Source organism: Podarcis liolepis (genome assembly GCF_965112155.1).
Source record: "Podarcis liolepis genome assembly, chromosome: 2".
Classification (NCBI taxonomy): Eukaryota; Metazoa; Chordata; class Lepidosauria; order Squamata; family Lacertidae; genus Podarcis; species Podarcis liolepis.
In genome coordinates, this window is record NC_139555.1 from 28,786,293 (window position 1) to 28,806,527 (window position 20,235).

The 20,235-nt window shown below is 49.2% G+C and overlaps 1 protein-coding gene across 7 annotated transcripts in view; it reads left to right on the forward strand.

Annotated features, from left to right (window-relative positions):
* Positions 1 to 2,094: 2,094 nt before the first annotated feature.
* BAHCC1 (BAH domain and coiled-coil containing 1) overlaps positions 2,095 to 20,235 on the forward strand; it is a 116,353-nt gene continuing 98,212 nt past the window's right edge. For 4 of the 7 annotated variants that reach the window (XM_083489758.1, XM_083489760.1, XM_083489763.1 and 1 more), the window contains exon 1: positions 19,974 to 20,189. The gene's annotated coding sequence lies outside the window, so the exon portion shown is untranslated. Of the gene's footprint in view, positions 2,740 to 19,972; positions 20,190 to 20,235 lie in introns of those variants that run through there. The other 3 variants (XM_083489759.1, XM_083489762.1, XM_083489764.1) reach the window with 3 other exon arrangements.

Below are 20,235 nucleotides of genomic sequence, written 5' to 3' on the forward strand. Positions count from 1 at the left end.
AGAATGCTGTCCAACCATCTCGTCCTCTGCTGTCCCCTTCTCCTTGTGCCCTCCATCTTTCCCAACATCAGGGTCTTTTCCAGGGAGTCTTCTCTTCTCATGAGGTGGCCAAAGTATTGGAGTCTCAGTTTCAGGATCTGTCCTTTCAGTGAGCACACTGACAATCCTCTAATATCACATTCCCCAGCAGCCAGCTGCCTTTGTGACTGCAGTATTGAATTTTATTTTATTTTATTTTATTTTATTTTATTTATAGCTTGCCTTTCTCCCAGTGCAGGACTCAAGATGGCTCATTGCATAAATTAAAACAGATACAGCTAAAGCCACACAATTAATATAACACATTACAAAACAATTAAATAAAGTAACTGATTTAAAAACAGTGCTGAAAACATTTAAAAGCACACACAAAATCCATTCGTTTGAGAGCAGTTTCACTGGAATGCTGCAGCACAGCTCAAAAACAAGTAGGCATGGCCATTGATTGGCTTTTATGGAACTTCATATTGACCCATTGATACCCACAAGTCCAGGTACCATTTTCATTACAAAGTGGCGGATTTCAAACGAACCAGATGAAAATATTGCCCCTTATTACAGGCCTAGGGTACTCCCTGCTACAAGACTGAACTCTTGCATGTGTGTGGAGGGAGGGGGCGCTGGGGAGGGAAAGGTGGAAAGCCGTGTCCTGAGGGAGTTTGTGACGAGGCCAGGCTGGCTCCTGTGCTGGCTGCTTCTGCAACTCTTCTGATGTCGATGACCTTCCAGGCATGAACAGACAAAAGAGGCTGAGGAAGGAGCCAGTTGGGAGCTCCCGGTGTCTCCCCCCCCCCGCCCCCTTGGAAGGAAAAAAGTGCAAAATCCACTAGATTCATCCAGCTCTTCCACCGGGCCATTGTTATGTCTGTGGCGCTGGGAGCAGCCGCGGAGTTTGTAAACTCATCTCCAGACAAGGACGGTGATATGGGAGGTGCGGGGGGGGGAGAGAGAGAGCGGCGAGGAAGAAGAAGGGACGGCAGAAAAGAAACTTGAAAGTAAATGGCGAAGCTCTGGACAATATCCCTCCTCGCCTCCCTCCGGCTCTTGCAGGGTGTCTTCTGTAGCTGAAATTGCGAGTCTTGTGGGGGAGGGATTTAATTGAGAGGAGCCTGCTGCTGGGGCGGTGAATGGGAGCTTCTCTGGCTGTTGTGGAAGTACGTGTGGCAGATAGGCTGTGCAACACACGCACAGAAGGAGCCAGGGAACGCAAATCTCGGTTTCCTCTTCTGGTTTGGAACGCGGAGGTGCTGGGATTTCCTCTGCTCACTCCACCCCCCCTGCACGCGCGCACACACACTCCCCCGCGCTGCTTTTGCAGCTGCAACAGGGACGTTACTTTTGTCTTTAGTCCAACAGATCCTGCTTGGGGTCCCCCCCCGCCGCCTTCCTCGCTCCCTCCGCCTTCACTCCCCCTCTCCTATGTGTGTGTGTGTGTGTGTGTGTATGCATGTCTGTTGACGAGCTAGATAGCGCCTGTCTTCTAATAGAGGCGGAATGTAGCCGGCTCCAAAAGAAAACTTCTCATTTTGCGCATGAATATTTTCTTTATTTTTTTTCCTCTCTCTCTCTCTCTCTCTCTCTCCCAAAGTGTGGTACATTGAGAGAGTCCCTCCCCAACACACACACATATCCAAAAAAGCAGGGGTTCCGATTGCATTTCTTGAGCCAGGGAGAAAATGCCACTTTGCACTAAAAAAAAAGTCAGGTAAATCTCCGAAGCCCAAGCCGCAGATTCAAAATAAAATACAGCGAGATAAAAAGGGGGCGGGTGAGAGGGAGTGGAGAAGATGTGCGTGAAGTAGGATTGGGGGCGATTTCGGAAACTCCGGCAAGCCCCTTGCTCTCCCTTAGCACATGCCTCAATTGTACAGGGATCGCGAGAGGGTAATGAATAAATGGTTCGGATCATATTTGCCTCCGGAGACTATAAACTGTGCTGCTCTCCTCCCCACCCCCCCACCCCACCCCGAGCGCGCTCCCTTCTCACACCCAGCACCGCAACCAACAAGAAAATCCTGTCTCGCCCTCCCCGCCCCCCACCCCGCCGCTCCAAACCATGGAAAAAAAGGCCAGCGAGTAGCAGCAGCAGCAATGGCGTGGAAGAAGTGGGGGGAAAGAGATTAGATTTCGCTTCTCTCTCATCAATTTTCTGTTTAATGTCACTGGTCTCCATTGTGGGAGAGAGAGGCACGTCATCCGGCCATAAATTTGAGATTATAGAGCCTCCAGCTCCGTCTTGGTGCCCTAATTGAATGGATTTACTCCACACGGGCAAGTAGGAGGGGAGGGGGACCTCGGAGTGGGAGCAGAAGACTCGCGACTAAATGCCAAAATCGTAATAATAATAACAACAACAGCAACTGCAGCAGCAGCAGCCAGAGAGAGGACTGTGCCGTCGCCGTAAAAAGCAAATCCTCAAACGCCTCGGCGGCGGTGTGGGGGAAAAAAAAGAGATCTGTGATCTTGCGCGCACACATGCAAAAACCATCTCCAGTTTCCGCTTTCTAGAGACAGAGAAAGAAAGGAGCTCCGGGGAAAGGAGAGGGGGGGGAATCACCTGTATTCTAATATTGGCGTTTTCCAGTCCACGACTTGGATATCTCCAGTGGGCCCCCCTTTTTTTTACAGTGAAGTGGATTTTTTGTTTGTTTGTTCCTGCGGTTTGTTAAACAGAACTTTGACCCAGGAAAGCAGCGATCTGTAAGTAATTGTTTTGTCTCGATTTGTTCTCATTGTTTGTATTTGTGAAGTTTCTCTCGCCCCCCCCTTTTTATTATTTTTAACGCGTTCTCTTCTTCTGTTTTCCTTCTCATTAACTGCCGCATGAATGGAGATTTAATTCCAAAGCGGGAGGGGGGGAGGAGAGAGAAATGTCGCCTTCTGCTTCCCCCACCACATGGCAAAAACATTCCAACTCGCCCAGCCCCTGCCTGCCACTTTTGTACATCTCTCTTTCTCCCCCATCTTGTAACTCAAGAAGCTCCTTGCAGATTTCTCCTTCAAAACCTCCACGCGCGCATACCCAGCCGAAATCCCCCTCAAAAGGAAAACAATTCATACATGAAAAATATATATATATCACAATGCCCCTCCCTCCAAAATGCAATTTTGCTCTGTATTTACTTTGGCGCTGTAAAGGAACTTTATTCATTGAGGAAGAGTGTACAATTTATTGCCCCCAAGTTACGGTTTTGTGTTTAAATGTGCGGGGGGGGGGGTTTACACACACACACCTCCACTTAAAATGCCCGCACCCACAAAAGAGAGGGACAGGGCTTCACACATCCTTTTAGAAAACCCGAGTTGGTTCCCCGTAGCGGTATCACCTCGCTTCTCAATAATTTTGAAATCGGGCTGCTAGGAGATAGCCCACACCGTTTTGCAAGGTTGCGTGGAAATGGACATTTCTTCGCCTCCTCTTTTTTGTTAACTTTGTAAACAACAACAATAAAACTAATGTGATGCCCTTGAATAGAACTGTCTTCAGTTTAGAAGGGGGCAGGAGGGCTCCCCGTTTAAAAAAGATTAATAAGGGGGGCATTTTGCTTTTGAAGCGTACCAGCAGTCTGAGCTACAAAGACTTGGCTTAGAACAAAATCCGCGGCGCCTCCACGTTGTTGCAGGAAGGAAAGTAGAACCCCCTTCCAAACGTTGGCCGAGACTCGCAGGCAATGTTTTAAAGATAGCCTTTGAATCGAAACGCAAATCGCCCTTCTCATAATCAAAACCCCGATTTAAAGTTGCTTGCAAAAGCATTTTTTTAAAAATAAAAAACCCCCCTCGCTTCCCAATTGCCACACTCCCAAGTACCGGACTTTTTCTTTACGCCCGTTTTTAAGCTTGGCTCCCTGCGATCTGCTTTGTTCAGGCCTCGCTTTTGTTTCCCGCTCGAAGAGTAAGAAACTGAGCAATAATCCGATGCATGTTTATTCACAAGTAATTTCGATAAGACTTACTCCCTCGTCCGGGTGCGGGCCTTACTCAGCACCCCATAGGCAGCACCGGGGCGCTTACTCCTGAGTAAACATGTGCAGGGTTGCGCCGTGAAAAGAAATCTGTGAAATCTAGTGCCTCGGACAAAAAAGGCTTGCTCAGAGACCCAGGAGTTTCTGCACGAAGAAAAGCATTAACTTTCTGTTTTTCTGAAGAGGCCAAAAAGCATGTAGATGTGCATCTGTGTTATATTTTAAAGTCCCTTGTTTCTTTTATTTTCTCTTCCTCCTCAAATCAAATTATCTCTGGACCTCGCCGCGCGAGAACCTATCGATGTCTTTGCAAATTCGGTATAGAAAGTATATTTGTGCTAGTAAAGAGATAGATTTATTTAACGATTTTTAATTAAAGGGATTGACTTTTCTGTTAACAAAAGAGGTAGTGAAAGGACGGGTTGGCGAGGCGGCGGCAGCTGAAGGGGGCGGCGGCGGCAACAACTGTGCTTTAGGAAGGAGGCCTCGGACCCGGACAGCCTTTTTTTGCAACTCCCCGGCGTTCTCTTCTCCCCATTCCCAGGCCTCTTTTGCTAGATCCTTTTCAGATTTCCTTGCCGGTCGGAATTTTGTTGTGAAAACGTTGTTTCCTTGCCTCTTTCTGGTGCGCTCATATATTGTGGCGCTTATTCCTCTATTAATGGGTGAAACTCATCCACTGCTAGGAAAAACGGAGGGGAAACGCTGGTTGCTACTGTCTATTTTGTTCCATCGACCAGGGATCCCGTAGGCACTTTTCTCCTTAACTCTCCCATTTCTTTATTTTTTAATTAAACCGTGAAAAGGGGCTATTTGGAAGGGGGGAGAGGGAGCATTTGCCTCTGCGCACAGTTTGCTAGCAATCACCGAGTATGATCTCTTTTTGATCAAGCAGGGAGAGATCGCACACACTTAAGATAAGAGGGGCGCTTTTCGGGGGGGGGGCTGGGATCCAATCGCGAAACCGCACCGATCCTAGGGAGAGAGCGATCGGCGTTGGCGAGGGGGACGAGTTTGTAGAAACCCAGGCCTCCTGCTGTTGCTGCTCCTCCCGGCCCTCCTTCCTCCCCAACATACATACGGCTCTTTTTGTTTTGCTTTTGTTTTTGCTCCTCGGAGGAATCGGAGCCCAGGAAGGTGAGCAGAAGGCGGCTTCCCCAACCAACCAAACCCAGGGTAAAAGAGGGCGCGGGTCAGCGCGGGAAGAAAGCAAAGAGGCCGCGAAGATGGCCGGCCGGCGACTCGCTTCCGAGCCAGCCGAGCGCAGCAGCTTCGTCTCCCGCCGAGGCCGCTGCTCCCCTCCGAGCCGGAGCTTCTTCCCTCGCTGGCCAAGACGAAGGAGGCGCTGCGGCTCTTCGCTTGCCTGTTTCCGAGGGGAAAATAGTCCAGTGTAAAAATACAAAAAAATAAAATTAACTTCTGCGTTCTAGCCGACGGCCGGGCGCACAGCTCCGGCGCCTGGATCTTGAGGCCGAGGAGGCTAGGGAGGCGGAAGAGATTCCTCCGATCCTTTTCTACCTTTGTGTGGAAGCCGAAGTTGGAGAGCGGAAGATCCTTTCGCCCCACGATCTCTCTCTCTCTCAAACCCTCCCTCGCGATGGCAGAGGCGCGGGAAAAGGGTTTGTTTAGTCTGTCGATCCCGGAGAGGCAGCACAAAGGCAGCTTGGGACGCAATGGTCTTCCCTGCCTCCTTTTTTCTCCGTTTCTAGGGTAGACGAGTGGGGGGATCTCTTTCTCTCTCTCTCTCTCTCTTTCCTTAACCCCTCTTGCCGCCCCTTTGCAACAGGAAACTGGAAGCTCCGTTTGGGGAGCAGGGGGAGGAGGTTTGGGGGAAATGGAGAAATTTAAAGCGGGGGGAGAACCTCCATTAAGGAGAGATCGTATTGTTCCCTCTCTGATTTCGGAAGGGAGGCAGAGAGAGAGAATAAGAGAATCTTGGAAGGACTTAAGACTTTCTCCCCACAACCACCACCTAATGTTCAGCGTAGAATGACCAGTCTCTTCCTTTGCCCCATTTTTGGACAGAAAAATAAAATAAAGAGGTGTATAAAACGATGGCGTCTTCTGTCCTGCATTGAGGAGGAGAATGAAAGAATTATCTGCCCCGAACACCGGACTGAATCTAGTTCCGCTGGAATAATGTACAGACGATATTTCATTCATGGATTATCTGGGGTCTAAAGGGAGGAGGGTGGACCCCAGATTCTCGCCCGCTTGTTTTTCGGCAGGGAGAATGGATGTAGAAGCGGAGGAGCCGGCTGCAGCTACGATATGATGCCTCCCGTTTTGAAAGAGAAGAAACGCACAAACTTAAAAAAGAAAAGGTCCCCCCATGAGGTTTACGTGGTACAATTTAACAACGTGGTAACAATGGTTGTATTCATGGTGGGCGAGAGGGGGCTGCTAGTACCAAATGGGGAATGGAAGCGCGTAGAAACGGGCGATGCAATCAAAGGCAGGAAAAATGGCATGAGGAAAAAAATTAATTCCTGTAGCTTCTCTTAGAAACTATTGATCTTTAATAGGAAAAAAAAAATAGGACCAATGCGTGGGGCTTCGGTGAAGTTGCTGCTGTGCGCCCCCCCCCCGTTTTTGTGTGTGTGTGTGTGCGCGCGCGCGCCTTTCTTTCGCACTCACACAAGAGAGTTTCAGTGACTTTTAGTCTTTCACCAGCAATCCGGTGCAAACCCTCGCCGCTGTTTTTTATTAGAGAGCCGTGAAGTTAAGAGTGTTAAAAGTTGCTTGGGGTGGAAAGGGGAGTGGGGAATTGAGGAGTGGGGAGTTGAGGAATAAAAACAGGGATGTGATGTCAGCCAGTCTCTTGGATGGCTTCCTTCTGCTTCTTCTGGGCATGGCGTTTCAAATGCTCCCCTTACGTGTTTTGGGTTCTAGAAGACCCTGCTTAATATGTGTGTGTGTGTGTGTAAAAAAGCCTCTGCAGGAGGAGCCCCTCCCTCCCATCCCTGGATTCCCCCCCCCCTCAAACCCAGTTAGTTTGCATTGATTCTTAACGAGCCCACAGTGCAAAGAGAGAGGGAGAGGGAAGGTGCGCGGCGGACACTTCTTCTCCCTCGCTCTCTCCCGCACTGGAAGCCGCCTCCCGCACCTCTCCCTCCTTTCTGGGGGGTGGGGAGAGCCTTGAGTTGCTCCCTTCTCCTATCGCAGAAGACCATTCCAGGAGAGGAGAGAGCTCCCCCCCTTTTTTAAAATGAAGAAAGACGATAAAAGGGGTCCCTTCTGAAAAGGGGTTCTTGGATGCTCTATGATTTGGAGACGGGGGAGGTGACCAGGTTTTTACGTGGTCTTCATTCCTGCCTGCCTTGGAGGTAGGAGCTCCCTGGCTGGGAAAGCTAAAGTGTCTGTCTTTCTGACACACACACACACACACAGAGAGAGAGAGAGAGAGAGAGAGAGAGAGAGAGAGAGAGAGACCAGGGCCTTCACTTTACACAACAATAAAAGTAGTTAAGCATCCAGCACCATCACGGGAACAAGGGAGAGGGAGGGAGAAATGGACAGAAAGGATTGGACACCCCCGCACTCCACCCAGCAATGCATTCTGTCCAGTGGAGCCTACCTTAGGAATCACTTGCTGCTCCCCCCTTTCTTTGTGTGGATGTGGGTGGGTGTCTGCGTGGGGAGGGCGTTCCCTCCCTCCACGCTCCCATTTGCCTGACCCCCCCCATCCGGCTGGGCCCCCTTCAGCCAATGGGGGCCCTAATGACCGCTTTAAAAAAAGCTTTGCAAATCCGCTCCTTGGGTGTGTGCTGCTGCTGCAGCGGCTATTATCTAAGTTGCGCCTTTTTACGCAGCTGCTCATACATCCTGGCACTAATTATGTGTTTATCAAAACAGGCACCCTTATGACATGTCACAACATGTTTGCTGGGGAAACGGTCTCTCTCATCTCCCCACCCCCACCCCAAATAACTCTTCTTCCCTTGCCCAAATACTTGCTGGGATTCGGTTGCCTTGACTCTAAAGAAGGGGCAGTGGATGACATTCGAGGAACCTTTATTTCTGCATCTGCAGGTAGCTTGGGGAGGTGGGGGCTGGGTCCTCTGTGTGTGTGTTTCTGTGTCTTCGTGATCGCTCATCACCAAAGTGCCCAAACCCTCAACTTCATCCAGAAAGCGTTGAGGGGAAGTTATAGATGCTCGATGGCTAGTTGGTTTAGTTCTTAAAATAACAGGCACGCATAGCCCACACCTCGCCTCTTGCCTCCGAAGGTTTGTCCCAAATCTGGACTACTTTTTCCACCCGCAGCTCAAGTTCTATACCTCCCTCTTTCTTAACCAAAAATAAAAAGGTGGGGGTGGGTAGGTGGGAATTGTATCCCACCGATCGATCGGTGCTGTATATCTGCCTATCAATCTGGCTCCAGAATGGAAAGAGAGATTTGGCTACGCCTGGGATCGTTTATTAAACTCGCTTTAATTTAACCCAGATGGGCGGGTTCCTTGATAACCTCACACAACAAACACAGTGAATTATACTTCCAGTGTGTGAACACACTAGGATATATTTAGCTACAAATTACAACTCTGCATTTAACAGGGCTTTAGCTCAAGGTTTGGGGGTCCGGAACACCGACTTGCCCCCACCCTTTCCCTTTTTTAAAATCCCTTGTTTGGGGATGATCCAGCAGAGAACGTGTTTTTTTTTGGGGGGGGGGGGAGTCTACGCCAGGTTGGCCTCTTCCATCACACCATCCACAATTTCTTTTTAAAGGTAAACTACGCTTTCCCTTATGACTTGTACAGTTCATTGGGATTTAAGGAGAGGGTGCAGGGCCCAGCCGCCCTCTGTATGGACTGGATGCAAGTAAATAGTGTGTGTGTGTAATATATGTGCACTAAGATTCTTGGTGGGTTATAAATGCTCATTAGCTCTGAGCAAAGTAGGACCCCTTATTTGTTAGAAATCACTTCTTGCTGTGTGCAAAGAGCCCTCGCTCACACGTAAGCACACACACACACACACACACACACAACCTGCCTTTGGAAGCAGCAGAGACGTCTCTTTTGAGATTAAAAATGTGTTGTAAGCTCCGTGCAATATCGGTCTGTCTGCCACTATAAACTTTATCTATTTAGATTTATTTGATTAACAAATTTGTCAGTTTTCCTTTGTTTATGCATAGAGAACCGGGGCTAGTGGGGGATCTCCCTGCCTAGTGCAGAAAACATCTTGTGTTGGCCTGGGGAAGGGTGTGTGTGTGTGTGTGTGTGTGTGTGTGTGTGTGTGTGTGTGTGTAAATAGATAGATAGATAGATAGATAGATAGATAGATAGTATCTTGGAGTGGGAGGGGGAGGAGAGGAATTTGACCATTTGTTTTCTTGTCCAGGTTTGATCGAAAGGCGGGGGGAAAGGGAGTAGATCTATTTGGATTCCTCCTCTATCTCTTTCTCTCTCCCCCCCCCATCCCCACTTCTCCTGGCTGATTGGACTGTCCAGATCATTGATATTTCTACTCGCTCCTGCCGAATTTGCTTCAATGCACACTCCCCCCCCCCCAGATCTATGCCTTTTTCATTTCCCTGACTACTCTTTGTAGTCCCCATGAATAATGCAAGCTCCTAAATTCTCCCAGCTTCAACAAACATACATACAGTATTTAATAATAATAATAATAATAATAATAGGTCTATGTTAGCGGGGCAGGGGATGAGGATTCTCAAAGAATCTGAATTCCTTCCGTGCTCTGGATTCAGAAAACCTAGAAGACTTGGGAGATGTGTTGTCTTGACTTTCCCGCTTTCCTGATCCTGGTCTAGCTCACTTTGAAGGGACTATTTCTGAGAGATGGAGGAAGACGACCCAGGGCCAAAATCTCCAGCCTATGTTAGTGTCCTGTATTAAGGAAAGGGGTCAGTTTTGGAGAGGGCTGGGTGACCTTGCTGTGGATCCCTGACCACGAAACTGCAGCGCTCTTTCGCTTGCAAGTCTCTTTAAGCGACTGAGGCTTTCCGAGGCTGGTCAGCAGGCTGGTGCTCTTCGGAGGAGCTGCAGCCCGGTTCTGGAGTGGGGAGGGGGTTGCGCCCATCTTGGATGACTCGGGAGCCCCCCTTTCCAGACAGCGGGGAAAGCGAGGCGCGGAATGAACCAAGGCAGCAACGCACTGCGAGCGGCGCTCCTGGAAAGTAGGCATCCTCTGGTGGAAGAAACCAGAAGGAAAGCCGCAACGCAGGAGTTGCTTTTGTGGGTGTCACTGGAGGTGTTTGGTTCGCTTGTTTGTTTTGGAAAGGAAGAAGGGGAAGATGCAAGATGTCTCTTCCCCTCCAACAGTCCATGGAGCAATTTTGGAATAAAGGAGCAAACATTTCAGAAGGGAGAGCAGGATTCCCCTCCAAGATATTTCGCAAACATAAGGGAGATATATATATATTCATTTCTAGGGAATGAATGAATATGAATGTGTGTGTGTATATACACCCACACACCCTAGAAACCGTGTGTCCAGTACACAAGCCCCAGTCTGTCCTTTCCCCTCTTGAAGATGTGCTAGGCCTAACCTTTAGCAGAGAATCCCCTGAACTGGGTCAGAGAGAGATTCATGTACAAGCCTAAAAGGTTTATTTTTATGCTTTTTAACTGTCCCCCATACCACCCAAAAGACTAGATCGTGTGTTTATATAGATTTTATTTTAAAACATTAATGCAGGCGCAGCGCAAACAGAGCGCCCCATAAACTGGGTTTTCCCTCCCCTCGCCTTTGTCCTTGTTAGATAAGGGGAAGAGGGCAGGTTTTAAAGAATCAGTTCAGTGGGACAAGAGATGCGGCGGAGCTGGGGGAAAAGAAAAGGGAAGCTCTGGGCATCTAAAACGATGGCCGAAGGAGCCTGACGCCCCTATCCGAGGGGGGCTCCCCTTGGAAGGAGCACAACTGGGTTTTAACCAGGAAACCTCCGTGAACAGGCGACATAAGCCAGTTGAGCCGAAGCACTCAGACTGAGCCGAGCCAGGTTGGACGGGGGAGCTCAGAAAATAGCTGGTTTTGGAGGCAGATGCGGAGAGACTTGCACCGCGCGACCAAGGTGTCTCTTATTCTCCTTCCCCTCCCCCGGAAAGCCAACCCCCCCCCCGTGTCTCTGTCCCCGAAGGGTTTGGATTTGCGAGTGGTTTTCTCTCTCTTTTTAATCCTACAGTAGTCTGTTTTTTAGCATGTAAAATAAAACAGGGCATGTTCGCGCGGGGCTGTTGGCAGCCAAAACGCAGCACGTGCTCGGCCTCCCCTCCACCCGGGGACACGTGTATCTGTGGGGGGGGGGATCGCGGGCTAGCTCATTGGCTTTAAGGAGATCCGGGCTGCCCCCTCGAACAAATCGAGGTGGGCTGCCTTGGGAGCCCACCGGACGGATACTTTTTTTCCAGAGGAACCCGGGAACGAGCTGCTGCAATGCTTTCCCTTCCTTTCTTAACGCAGAGATCAATTGGATGTACTCCGTGTACGTTCAGGATCGTACCGTGTCATTCATTCATTCATTCATTCATTCATTTGTTCGTTTCTCCCTCCCTCCCTCTCTAATCCACCAACCTCTCCAACCCCAGAAAACTGGAGCCCGTTTTTAAAAGTTTGTTAAATGTACTGAGTGGGTAGGTTCCCCCCCCCCGCACCCTCCTCCGCGCCGCTTCCTCCCGGTTTCCAATGAGCGTTTTGTGCGCGAGAAGAATTAAGAGTAATTCTTCCTAGCCAAGAAATTGTTTCTAATTTGCTCGTTGACCAAATAGCACATGGAACAATGAACCGGGCCCAAACAATTGCATTAGGCAAGGCACCCAACATACAATTACCCAAATGCAAAGATTTGCGTCTCCCAGCCCTTATTAGGCAATTATTTAGCGTGCTGAGTTAATCCATAATTTTATTTGACATACTGGGGTGGGGGTGGGGGTGGTCCCCCGTCCTTCCTTCTTTCCTTCCTTCCTTCCTTCCTTCCTTCCTTCCTTCCTTCCTTCCTTCTCTCTCTCTTTTCCAGATGGAAAGATATTAAATTGCAATATTTTAACACATTTCCCCAGAGTGTGAAGGTTAGATGAGGTCTGAGAATTTAAAATGATTGCATATTCATTTGGACATGAAAAGGAGATGTTTTCATGTTGGTTACCTTGAGGAAAAAAGAAAGGTGCGGGGGCGAGGGGGGGGATTAGCTGCCATTTCTTCCAATGCCAGCTTGTTTGAATACTGAACTTAATGTGAAGATTTGTCTCTCAGCGCGTTATAACAGAGGAAAAGATGCTAACGGGCTGCACAACAAACGTTTTACCTACCAAATAAAAACATAAAAAATGGGAAGGGTATTGTGAGCTTAGATCGCAAGTTAGTTATGTGGAACAGCTTAATAATTATGATAATAACAGGCCCACGGTGTTCTTTGAAGGGAGGAAGTGGGTGGCAGGTCCCTGCCCCGAGGAAATTGCATTGTGCGTTTTGACAGCGGGGAGACAATTGCGGAGGGAAGACGCAAAGGGAGAGGAGAGGAGAACAATGTCCTTTTTAATTTTTTTATTTTGTAAGGCCACCTCTTTATTTCGCCAAGGCAAAAAGCCACGAAATTGTGAGCAAACTCCCGAGTTCTCCAGAAGTCTTCATCCGGGTGGATGGCAAACATTAAAAAAGACAAGGGCACCACTCGCGACAAGGTGGCAGAGACCTGGGCTAACGGGGAAGGAAGCCCACTGGAGTCTTCTGCATCTGGTCCAAGTCTCCATGCAGTTCGTAGTCTGGGCTTTAGAAGTGGGAATCAGAATTCTCTCCCGAGTAGCTGGTGAAGGATCGGAGCGAGATGGCTTTAAACCGGACTGAAAAGAGAGTCGAGCTGCCTACACAAAAGTGGCTTCTGCTAGAGCCCGATCCTAAATATGTCAGGGTTGTGTGTGTGTGTGTGTGTGAGAGAGAGAGAGAGAGAGAGATTTCCCTGAGGGCTGAAGAGCCGCGCTGGACACGCATCCTGCTCTGTATCTGCTTGACCCCCTCCCTCAATACTTCGATTTCATTGATTCGCAGACAGAACACGACACCGAGATTTGCGAGGCCTTGTGCCAGTTCTGCTTTAAACGCGATTCCTTGACAAGGCACTTTTTTTCTCTCTCTCTCTATAAGAGAGAACGAAACTGACAAGGATCTTGCTGATCACCAAACCAGAGTTCTAGCAATTGCTTTCGAGAGAGGAGAGGAGAGAGAGGGAGACAGTTTGGCTTTTAAATCTGGCCTTGAGAGATGAACCAAATCTTCTTAATGTGTCCCGAGATAAACGAGCTTAATTCTCTGCATGAGACTGGCTATATTAACGGAGTCCCAAGCGCGGCTTAATGGCAGCAGCGGCAGACCAAGCCTGCGCGAGGCTTACTTGCGAGTAAACGCCCACCCAACCCAACCCGGATTACTGCTGTGGAGGAGCAGTGAGGGTCGCCAGGGGACCCTGATCGATCCTGGATCGATTTATCCCACTCACTTCAGCTTCTAAACGCCCATTATCATTTTTTTAAAGGTAAAAGAGAGAGAGAGAAAAAAAGGAGGAAAGGTGAGCGTGACGGTGCGGGTCCAAAGCGGGTGCTTTGGACGAATTTACAAATATATATATATATATATATATATATATATATATATATATATATATATATATATATATATATATATTTGGGGGGTGCCAGGCGATCTTTCTGAAGCCTACTCTAAATATTTATTTCTCCTTCCATTATCTTCGCTCTCTTATGGAGGAAGTCTGAGAGAGATACCGAAGCTTTGCTCCTGTTAAATTAAAAACATTTGTTACCCCTGGACAGATTTTTAAAAATGGGGAGGGGGGAGAGAAGCTGTAACTTCTGCTGACAGTGTACTTGCGGCCCATCTGAAAGCTAAATGTAGTTTCCTCCTTTCTCTTCTACCTCCTCTCCTCTCTCTCTCTCTCTCTCTCTCTCTCTCTCATCCCCCCCCCTTCCCTTCGTGGAGAATACAAAACTATCTCTAAACACTCAGTCTCTCTCTCTCTCTCTCTCTCTCTCTTACTTTGTGTAAGTGAGCAGGCAGAGTACGAGTGAACTGGTAATTTGCCAGCAGACCTCTGGTTTATACACTAGTCCTGTCTAAAGTTATTTGCTGTAACAACTGTTTTGAAACAATAAAAGAAAAACAAAAAAAAATCAGAAGTGAACAGAAGGAAGGGACGGGGGGAGAGAGACTGGGGAGGGGGAGTACGCGGTGCAGATATGGAAGCCAAAATACGAATCTTGGACATCCGTTTCATATTATTATTATTATTTCTTTAAAAAAATCTGGAACTGTGGATTGAAGGGGGGTGGTTCTTTCCCCCTGACCCAGCAAGTCCTAAGGTTGTCCTGATCAGAATCCTAGAATGGTAAAATTTAAAAAAAGAACAAGGAAAACAACAACAGAGAAGCTTCAGGATGTGATTCAGGATTTAGATCGAGACAAGTTGGGTCAGATTCGTTTCTGGTCAGCTTCGCTTATGGGCGCATCTGTTTCTCGACTCCATTCCCCTCGCTGATCTCTCTCTCTCTCTCTCTCTCTCTCAATTTGTTAATCTCTTTTTTTTTAATTTGAAATTATTTAAGGGGGTGGAACACACACATACACACAGTTTCTTGCTATATTATCGGCTCTGGAAATATATTCGCCTTAAAAACAGAACCAACACCACACAAAAAACCAAACAAAATCCCGTAGACGCGCACACAAAAACCATCTTTGCTAAGCCTGTTTTGTCAAGATTCTGCACCCCCGTGGCCTGAGCCGAGTGACAAAACGCAGCGCCTTCGGGTCCTCGCCTTCGCCTTGGGGCTGGGAAGGAAAGTGTCAATCAAAGGACGCTTCAATGACCAGGGACAATCCCCTTTGCTGGACTGGCCTTCTTCAAGAGCAATCAGTCACTTTGCATTAATTACCCTTCCATCCATTCCCCACTGCAGGGCAACCGCTGCTTTCTCGGAGACCTGGCGCATTCATTACAAAACACCACCTGAAAGAGTGGTCAGCAGCCCGCCCCCTCCTCTAACCTCGTCTCTACACCCCCCCCCCCCCGTGCAAGCCCCCCAACAAATAGTTAAAAAGGGGAGGGGGTAGAAAGGCCTTAGAACTACTTCACGTCCCGCACTTCGAAGTTTTGCAGTCTCCCCCTTCTAATTCCCCCCCCCCAGCCCCTGGAATTGCTGGGGGAGGGGGCAGTAGTCCCGCCCTTTGTTGTTGTTATTGTTGTTACAGTCAGTAATCAACTGTTTTCCAAGTTTCCCGCCCAAAGGCCCTTCGGCTGCAATCCTCATAACCCGACTTACCTGGGAGTAAGCCCAATTGAATTCAACAGGACTTACTTCTGAGTAGACGTGGTTAGGCTTGCGAATGCAATTTTGTGCAGAGTTGCAATCTTAACAGAGGTGGGACTTGCGCTTTTGAGCAAACTGCCCAGAATCGGGCCCCATACCCACCAGGGCATGCTTCAATCCAGAGAGTAAGCACGCATAGGATTGCGCGTAACGTTTGCTGTTTGCACGGGACACACCCCTGCCCCCAACCATCCACATTAGCTTGGAAGTAAAGTTGTATATATTTCAAGGAGACTTTATTAAAGTGTGTTTTAGGATCGCCTTTTGCGCTCCTAAATATGATGACCTGGAAAAAGGATCCAGGAAGCTGGAATTTGCTTCCTCCCTGTAAACGCGTCCAGCTGCTTGTGCTAAATTCCCTTAATTTGAAATAACAACTCCAATATCAAACCAATCAGCCTTATCCTCCCCCGCAAAATGGGATCAAGGGGCGAAGTTTTTTTTGTTCGGACGTTGCGCGTCGGGATAAAGCGTCTTCGTGGTCTGGCTGTAACGTTTGAACGTAGCCACATTTGCCTTTATCTCTGGACATCTGGAGAGGCGATACGAGCAGGCGGAGAGGAAACCTCGAGACCGCATTTCCCCTCTCATCTGTTTACGAATGCGGAGTTGAAAGCTCTCCTCTGGACCTTCAGACCAAGGCAGAAACCTGGTGGAACAGCGGAGAGTTCTCGCACAAAGGGTTTCCTCTCACGTTGCTGTTTAACGCCGGACCCACAAAGGTGGAGGTGGAAGGGTGGACGCGGAGCCCGTTTGACAAGGGAGCCACGGTTAAAAGGAGTTGGAAATTTAAGGGCGGACAGGAGGGACTCCCCAATGATGGGAATGCAGGAAAGGAAGAAGGGTTCTTAATGGGTGCCAAGCTGGATATACTATGGGGTGAAGGAGGAAGACGCTCCCACTGTGCCGAAGCTAAACTGGTCTAGATCTGGTCTGGATCTGGATGGGTGACCGCTCAGGGACCACATGTATACAGTCTTGGGTTCCATGACGGAATAAAGGCGGAACACAAAACCGAGGAAAATATGTACAACTCACTCGCGTTTCTGTTTTTAAACCTACTTCCTTTCCTTCATTTGTATTTCAGAAGATGTAGGCTAATAATAATGTAGAGAGATAATGCGGAAGACACGTAGGCACGTTGCCTCCGTCCCCCAGTAGAAAAATCGTGATTCAAAAGTTTCCCGTGTTTCTTCTGTGCTGACCTGGATTTTCCTTAGGGCGCGTGGATATTTACAAAAATAAATCTGGACTCTCTACTTGCAGCTTAATGTAGACTGCTGAATGTATACCTTCATATAAGTTTCTCTGTCAAAATCCGGAGCCTACGGCTTTTTGTTAGAGAAACAGTCCATATATATATATATATATATATATTGGAAGGCAGGCACAATCGCACCTCTTGTGACACAGGGTGTTCCCCCCCAACCCCACCCCACCCGCCTGTGTCCTGGCTAAAAGCCTGGCTTGATGGATGAGCAGAAAGAGGGGCAGATTGAAGAGATCGAGGACAACACACAATCGTTATTTTGTGCATGCGTGAGAGTCGTGTGTGTGTTTACTGGTGATTTTTTTTAAAACTCTGGAGAATACCACTCCTCCAATTTCCACACTCCACTTCAAATCTGCATGCCCATTCCGTAGCTTCTCTTATTCTCCCGGACTCCAGATGAAGGTACCGTCTGAAAGTGCACTTGCGTGTCAGATCTTCCTTTTGCTTCCTCCCACTCGTCACTTTTTAAATCAGCGATTCAACACACTTGCTTTGTATTTGTCAAACCATTTCCTCTCCCCACCCCCTGGTCACAACACGCTCCTTTTCAAAACCCCATTCCCTCTTTAAAAAAACAATGGTTTGCACGTTTGTAATTTCTTCTAGATACAATATTAAGATTCTCAATGAACTCTCTCAATCACTCTACACACACATCGCCTGTGAAATCACCCAGGGCCTCTTGGGTTAAAAGTTTCTTTCCCTTTGGAGATTCTCTCTTCCTAAGCAATTTTGCGCGTGTTTTATTGGGAAGTCAGTCCCTCGCCTCTGCGTCCAAGGGGCCTTATCCTAGGAAGTGTCTTCCAAGTGGAAGCCTTCCTAGGCTTGTCCGCGTGGCTCGTGCTTACGGATCGACTCTTTCACAGTTTAATATAAATACAGCGTTAGGAGCAGAAATAGAAAACTTGGCAAGTAAGCACCCAAACAATCCGCGGGCTGGCAAGTTTGTTTCAATCGGTGCCCTTCCTAGGTTTTAAACACGAGGCTACTTCGCTATAACCCCATCGTCACCACCGCGGTGAGAATTGCAAACACACACACACACACACCCATTTGCGTGTATACAGGCGGGCGCACGCTTGCTCCTTCTCGGTCGCCTTAATTCAATTTGCCCCACCGGTTAATGAATAGCTCCATTGTAATCTAATATTACTTACGGGTTATTCTGATTTATTCTGCATTTTCCAAATCAATTACACTCCCTTTTAATTTTTTTAAAAAACCCATCAGTATAGGGAAGAGAATCTTTGCGCCGCCACCGCACGGCCAGCGCGCGCGCCTGCCTTTCCACCTCGCTCGATCACTAGGGCGCGGGCATTTCTCCCGCTTAGCTTCGCTGCATATTCCGCTTTTGCAAAAAATTTAAAATCCCCGGAGGAATATCCCGAGGCACGCAGTTTGGCAAAATGGAGGGCGCGATGGCCCTGTTGGAAAACTGGGGGGGAGATGTGGGAACCAGCTGCGTTTGCAAAGTGGGGAGCGGAGCCGGACCCGCTTTCCCGGGGCATCCCGCCCATCCGGCTCTCCGTGTACGGGAAGGAGAAGCCTCGGCTCTGCCTCTCCTCCCCTGGAAACGCTAGCACTTCCCCGGCTGCTGTGCCCATTCTGCGCTGCTGCTGCGACGGCGGGTGCTGCCGGGTCCCCCGGTCCCCATTCCTGCGCAGGGAGGCGAGGCTGCCCGTCCGCCCCGCGGTGCCTGAGCACCACCCTGCCTGGAATGAATGGCTTTGCTTTCAGACTCGCTAATAGTGACTCAGTCCGTTTCCCCTTTTCTTTGCTCCTTTTGATCCTCTCCACTCTTTGACCTTCTTTTGGCTCCAGGGACAGTCGGCTCGGCCTCGGGGGTGGGGGGGGGTGCCTGTGGGGGTGCGCTGGAAACAGTCCCCAGCTTATCTCCTTTCATCAAACCAGCCCCGGGCCCCCTGCAAACCGCGGGGCCAGTAATTGCTTTTTTCAGGCAGCCCAGTGCGGACTGGCGAGCAGCCAATCAGCGCCTTGTTTACACTGGGTGATGGACAGCGGGCTGGGGGACTGCCAACCAATCCGGGCGTCTACTGGAAGTGGGGAAGGGCGGGTTGGAAGAAAGGAACGGGGCGGGGGGGGGGAGGAGGAGGAGGAAGGGAATAAACGGAAGGCGGTGTGGTTAACCTCTCCGTCGCCGGTGTAAAATCGGAGGCTCGGTGTGGGGTGTGTGTTTTTGCACCATGCAGCTATTTTTAAAAAATGAGTTTTAATACTATATAGGAAGGAGCAGAGAAAATTATGCGGCCTATTTAAGAAGCAGAATGGCAGGCAATCGAGGGAAGCATAGATGGTTGAAATAGAACAATCTGCCAGCAGAATCGTGATTGCAGTTTGCTTGCTTGTTTGGGTTTTTTTTTTTTTTTACAATTTCAGCGAATGCGTTGGGAGCTTTGCTTTGAAGGTGGTTGAAGGATGGGATTAATGGTGATGCGAAGTGTGCGGCGGGTGAAAGAGAGCGAGCCGGGAGGAGGGAAAAGGATGACTGTACAAATAAATAGATCTCGGTTTATGGTAACCCACCTGGGAGCTTGCATGTGCCTCGGCGTAGCGCGAAAGAAGAGGGGCTTCCTTTGCGTCTGGAGAAGCACGTGCTCACGAAGCAGTTGCGCCCCCCCCCGCCCCAAATCCCCATGGGAACTCGTGTCCTTGAGCGCTTTAAAGACTCCTCACCCCCCACCCCCACCCCAGCACGGAATATCATCCAGGGATGCTGAAATGCACGGGAGTGCTAGGGACCCCTACGGTCGTAAATCTCTCTCTTAAGTGTTTGGTTTGTAAAGGCATACCTTGCTCGAGAAAAAAACTGCCGTGAGCCAGGCACTCCCCGCACCGCACTGATCGGTGAAAAGGCGACTTCGTGGCGATGACTGGGCTCTGCGGCTGCAAGACACACACATGCACTGGCCAGCCTAGCTAAGCGAAAGAAACAACAACAAGGCACCCCCCCTCCAGAAACCCCTCACCACCCAGCTGGCGTGCGTGTGTGGGCTGGAGCCGCTCTCTCTGGCAGGGCTCTTCCCCTCCCCATTCCGCAGAGCTTTCTTCCTTCCCCCTCCCTCCCCCCCCCTCGCGCTTGCTACGTATCCCCCCATTCAGCAAAGCGGAGGCTAAGCTGCGCGAGGGGAGCTGCGCAACTGGAGGGACTTGAATTAGGCGCCATTGGGTTGAGTAGTAACCCTGCTGCTCTCTGATTGGCAGCTCCCTGGCCCCGCGCCAGCCTATGGGGAAGCCTGTTTACGCAGGGAGAGTGGCACGAGCTTATTACCGTAGAGGGCCGGGCGTCCAATCAGCGAGCGTGCTCACCCTGAGTGAGTGGCACGAGCTTATTAGTATGCAGGGAGAGTTGCTTGCAGGACTGAGCTGCGAGGTTGGGGAAGCTGGAGCCCGCGACAGGGTCTTTTTTTCCTTTCTGCAAGGAGCAGCAGCCAGTGCATTTACAGTGCAACAGTCAGCACAGTGCAAATACCAGTAGGAATACAACAAAGTCCCAGTCACTGATTTAATTGTATTGCGTTCCCTGTGTGCAAAGGAACACCCCTCCCTCCAGTAAGTAATTGAAATTTATTTAGTATATATATATATTTTTGAAAAG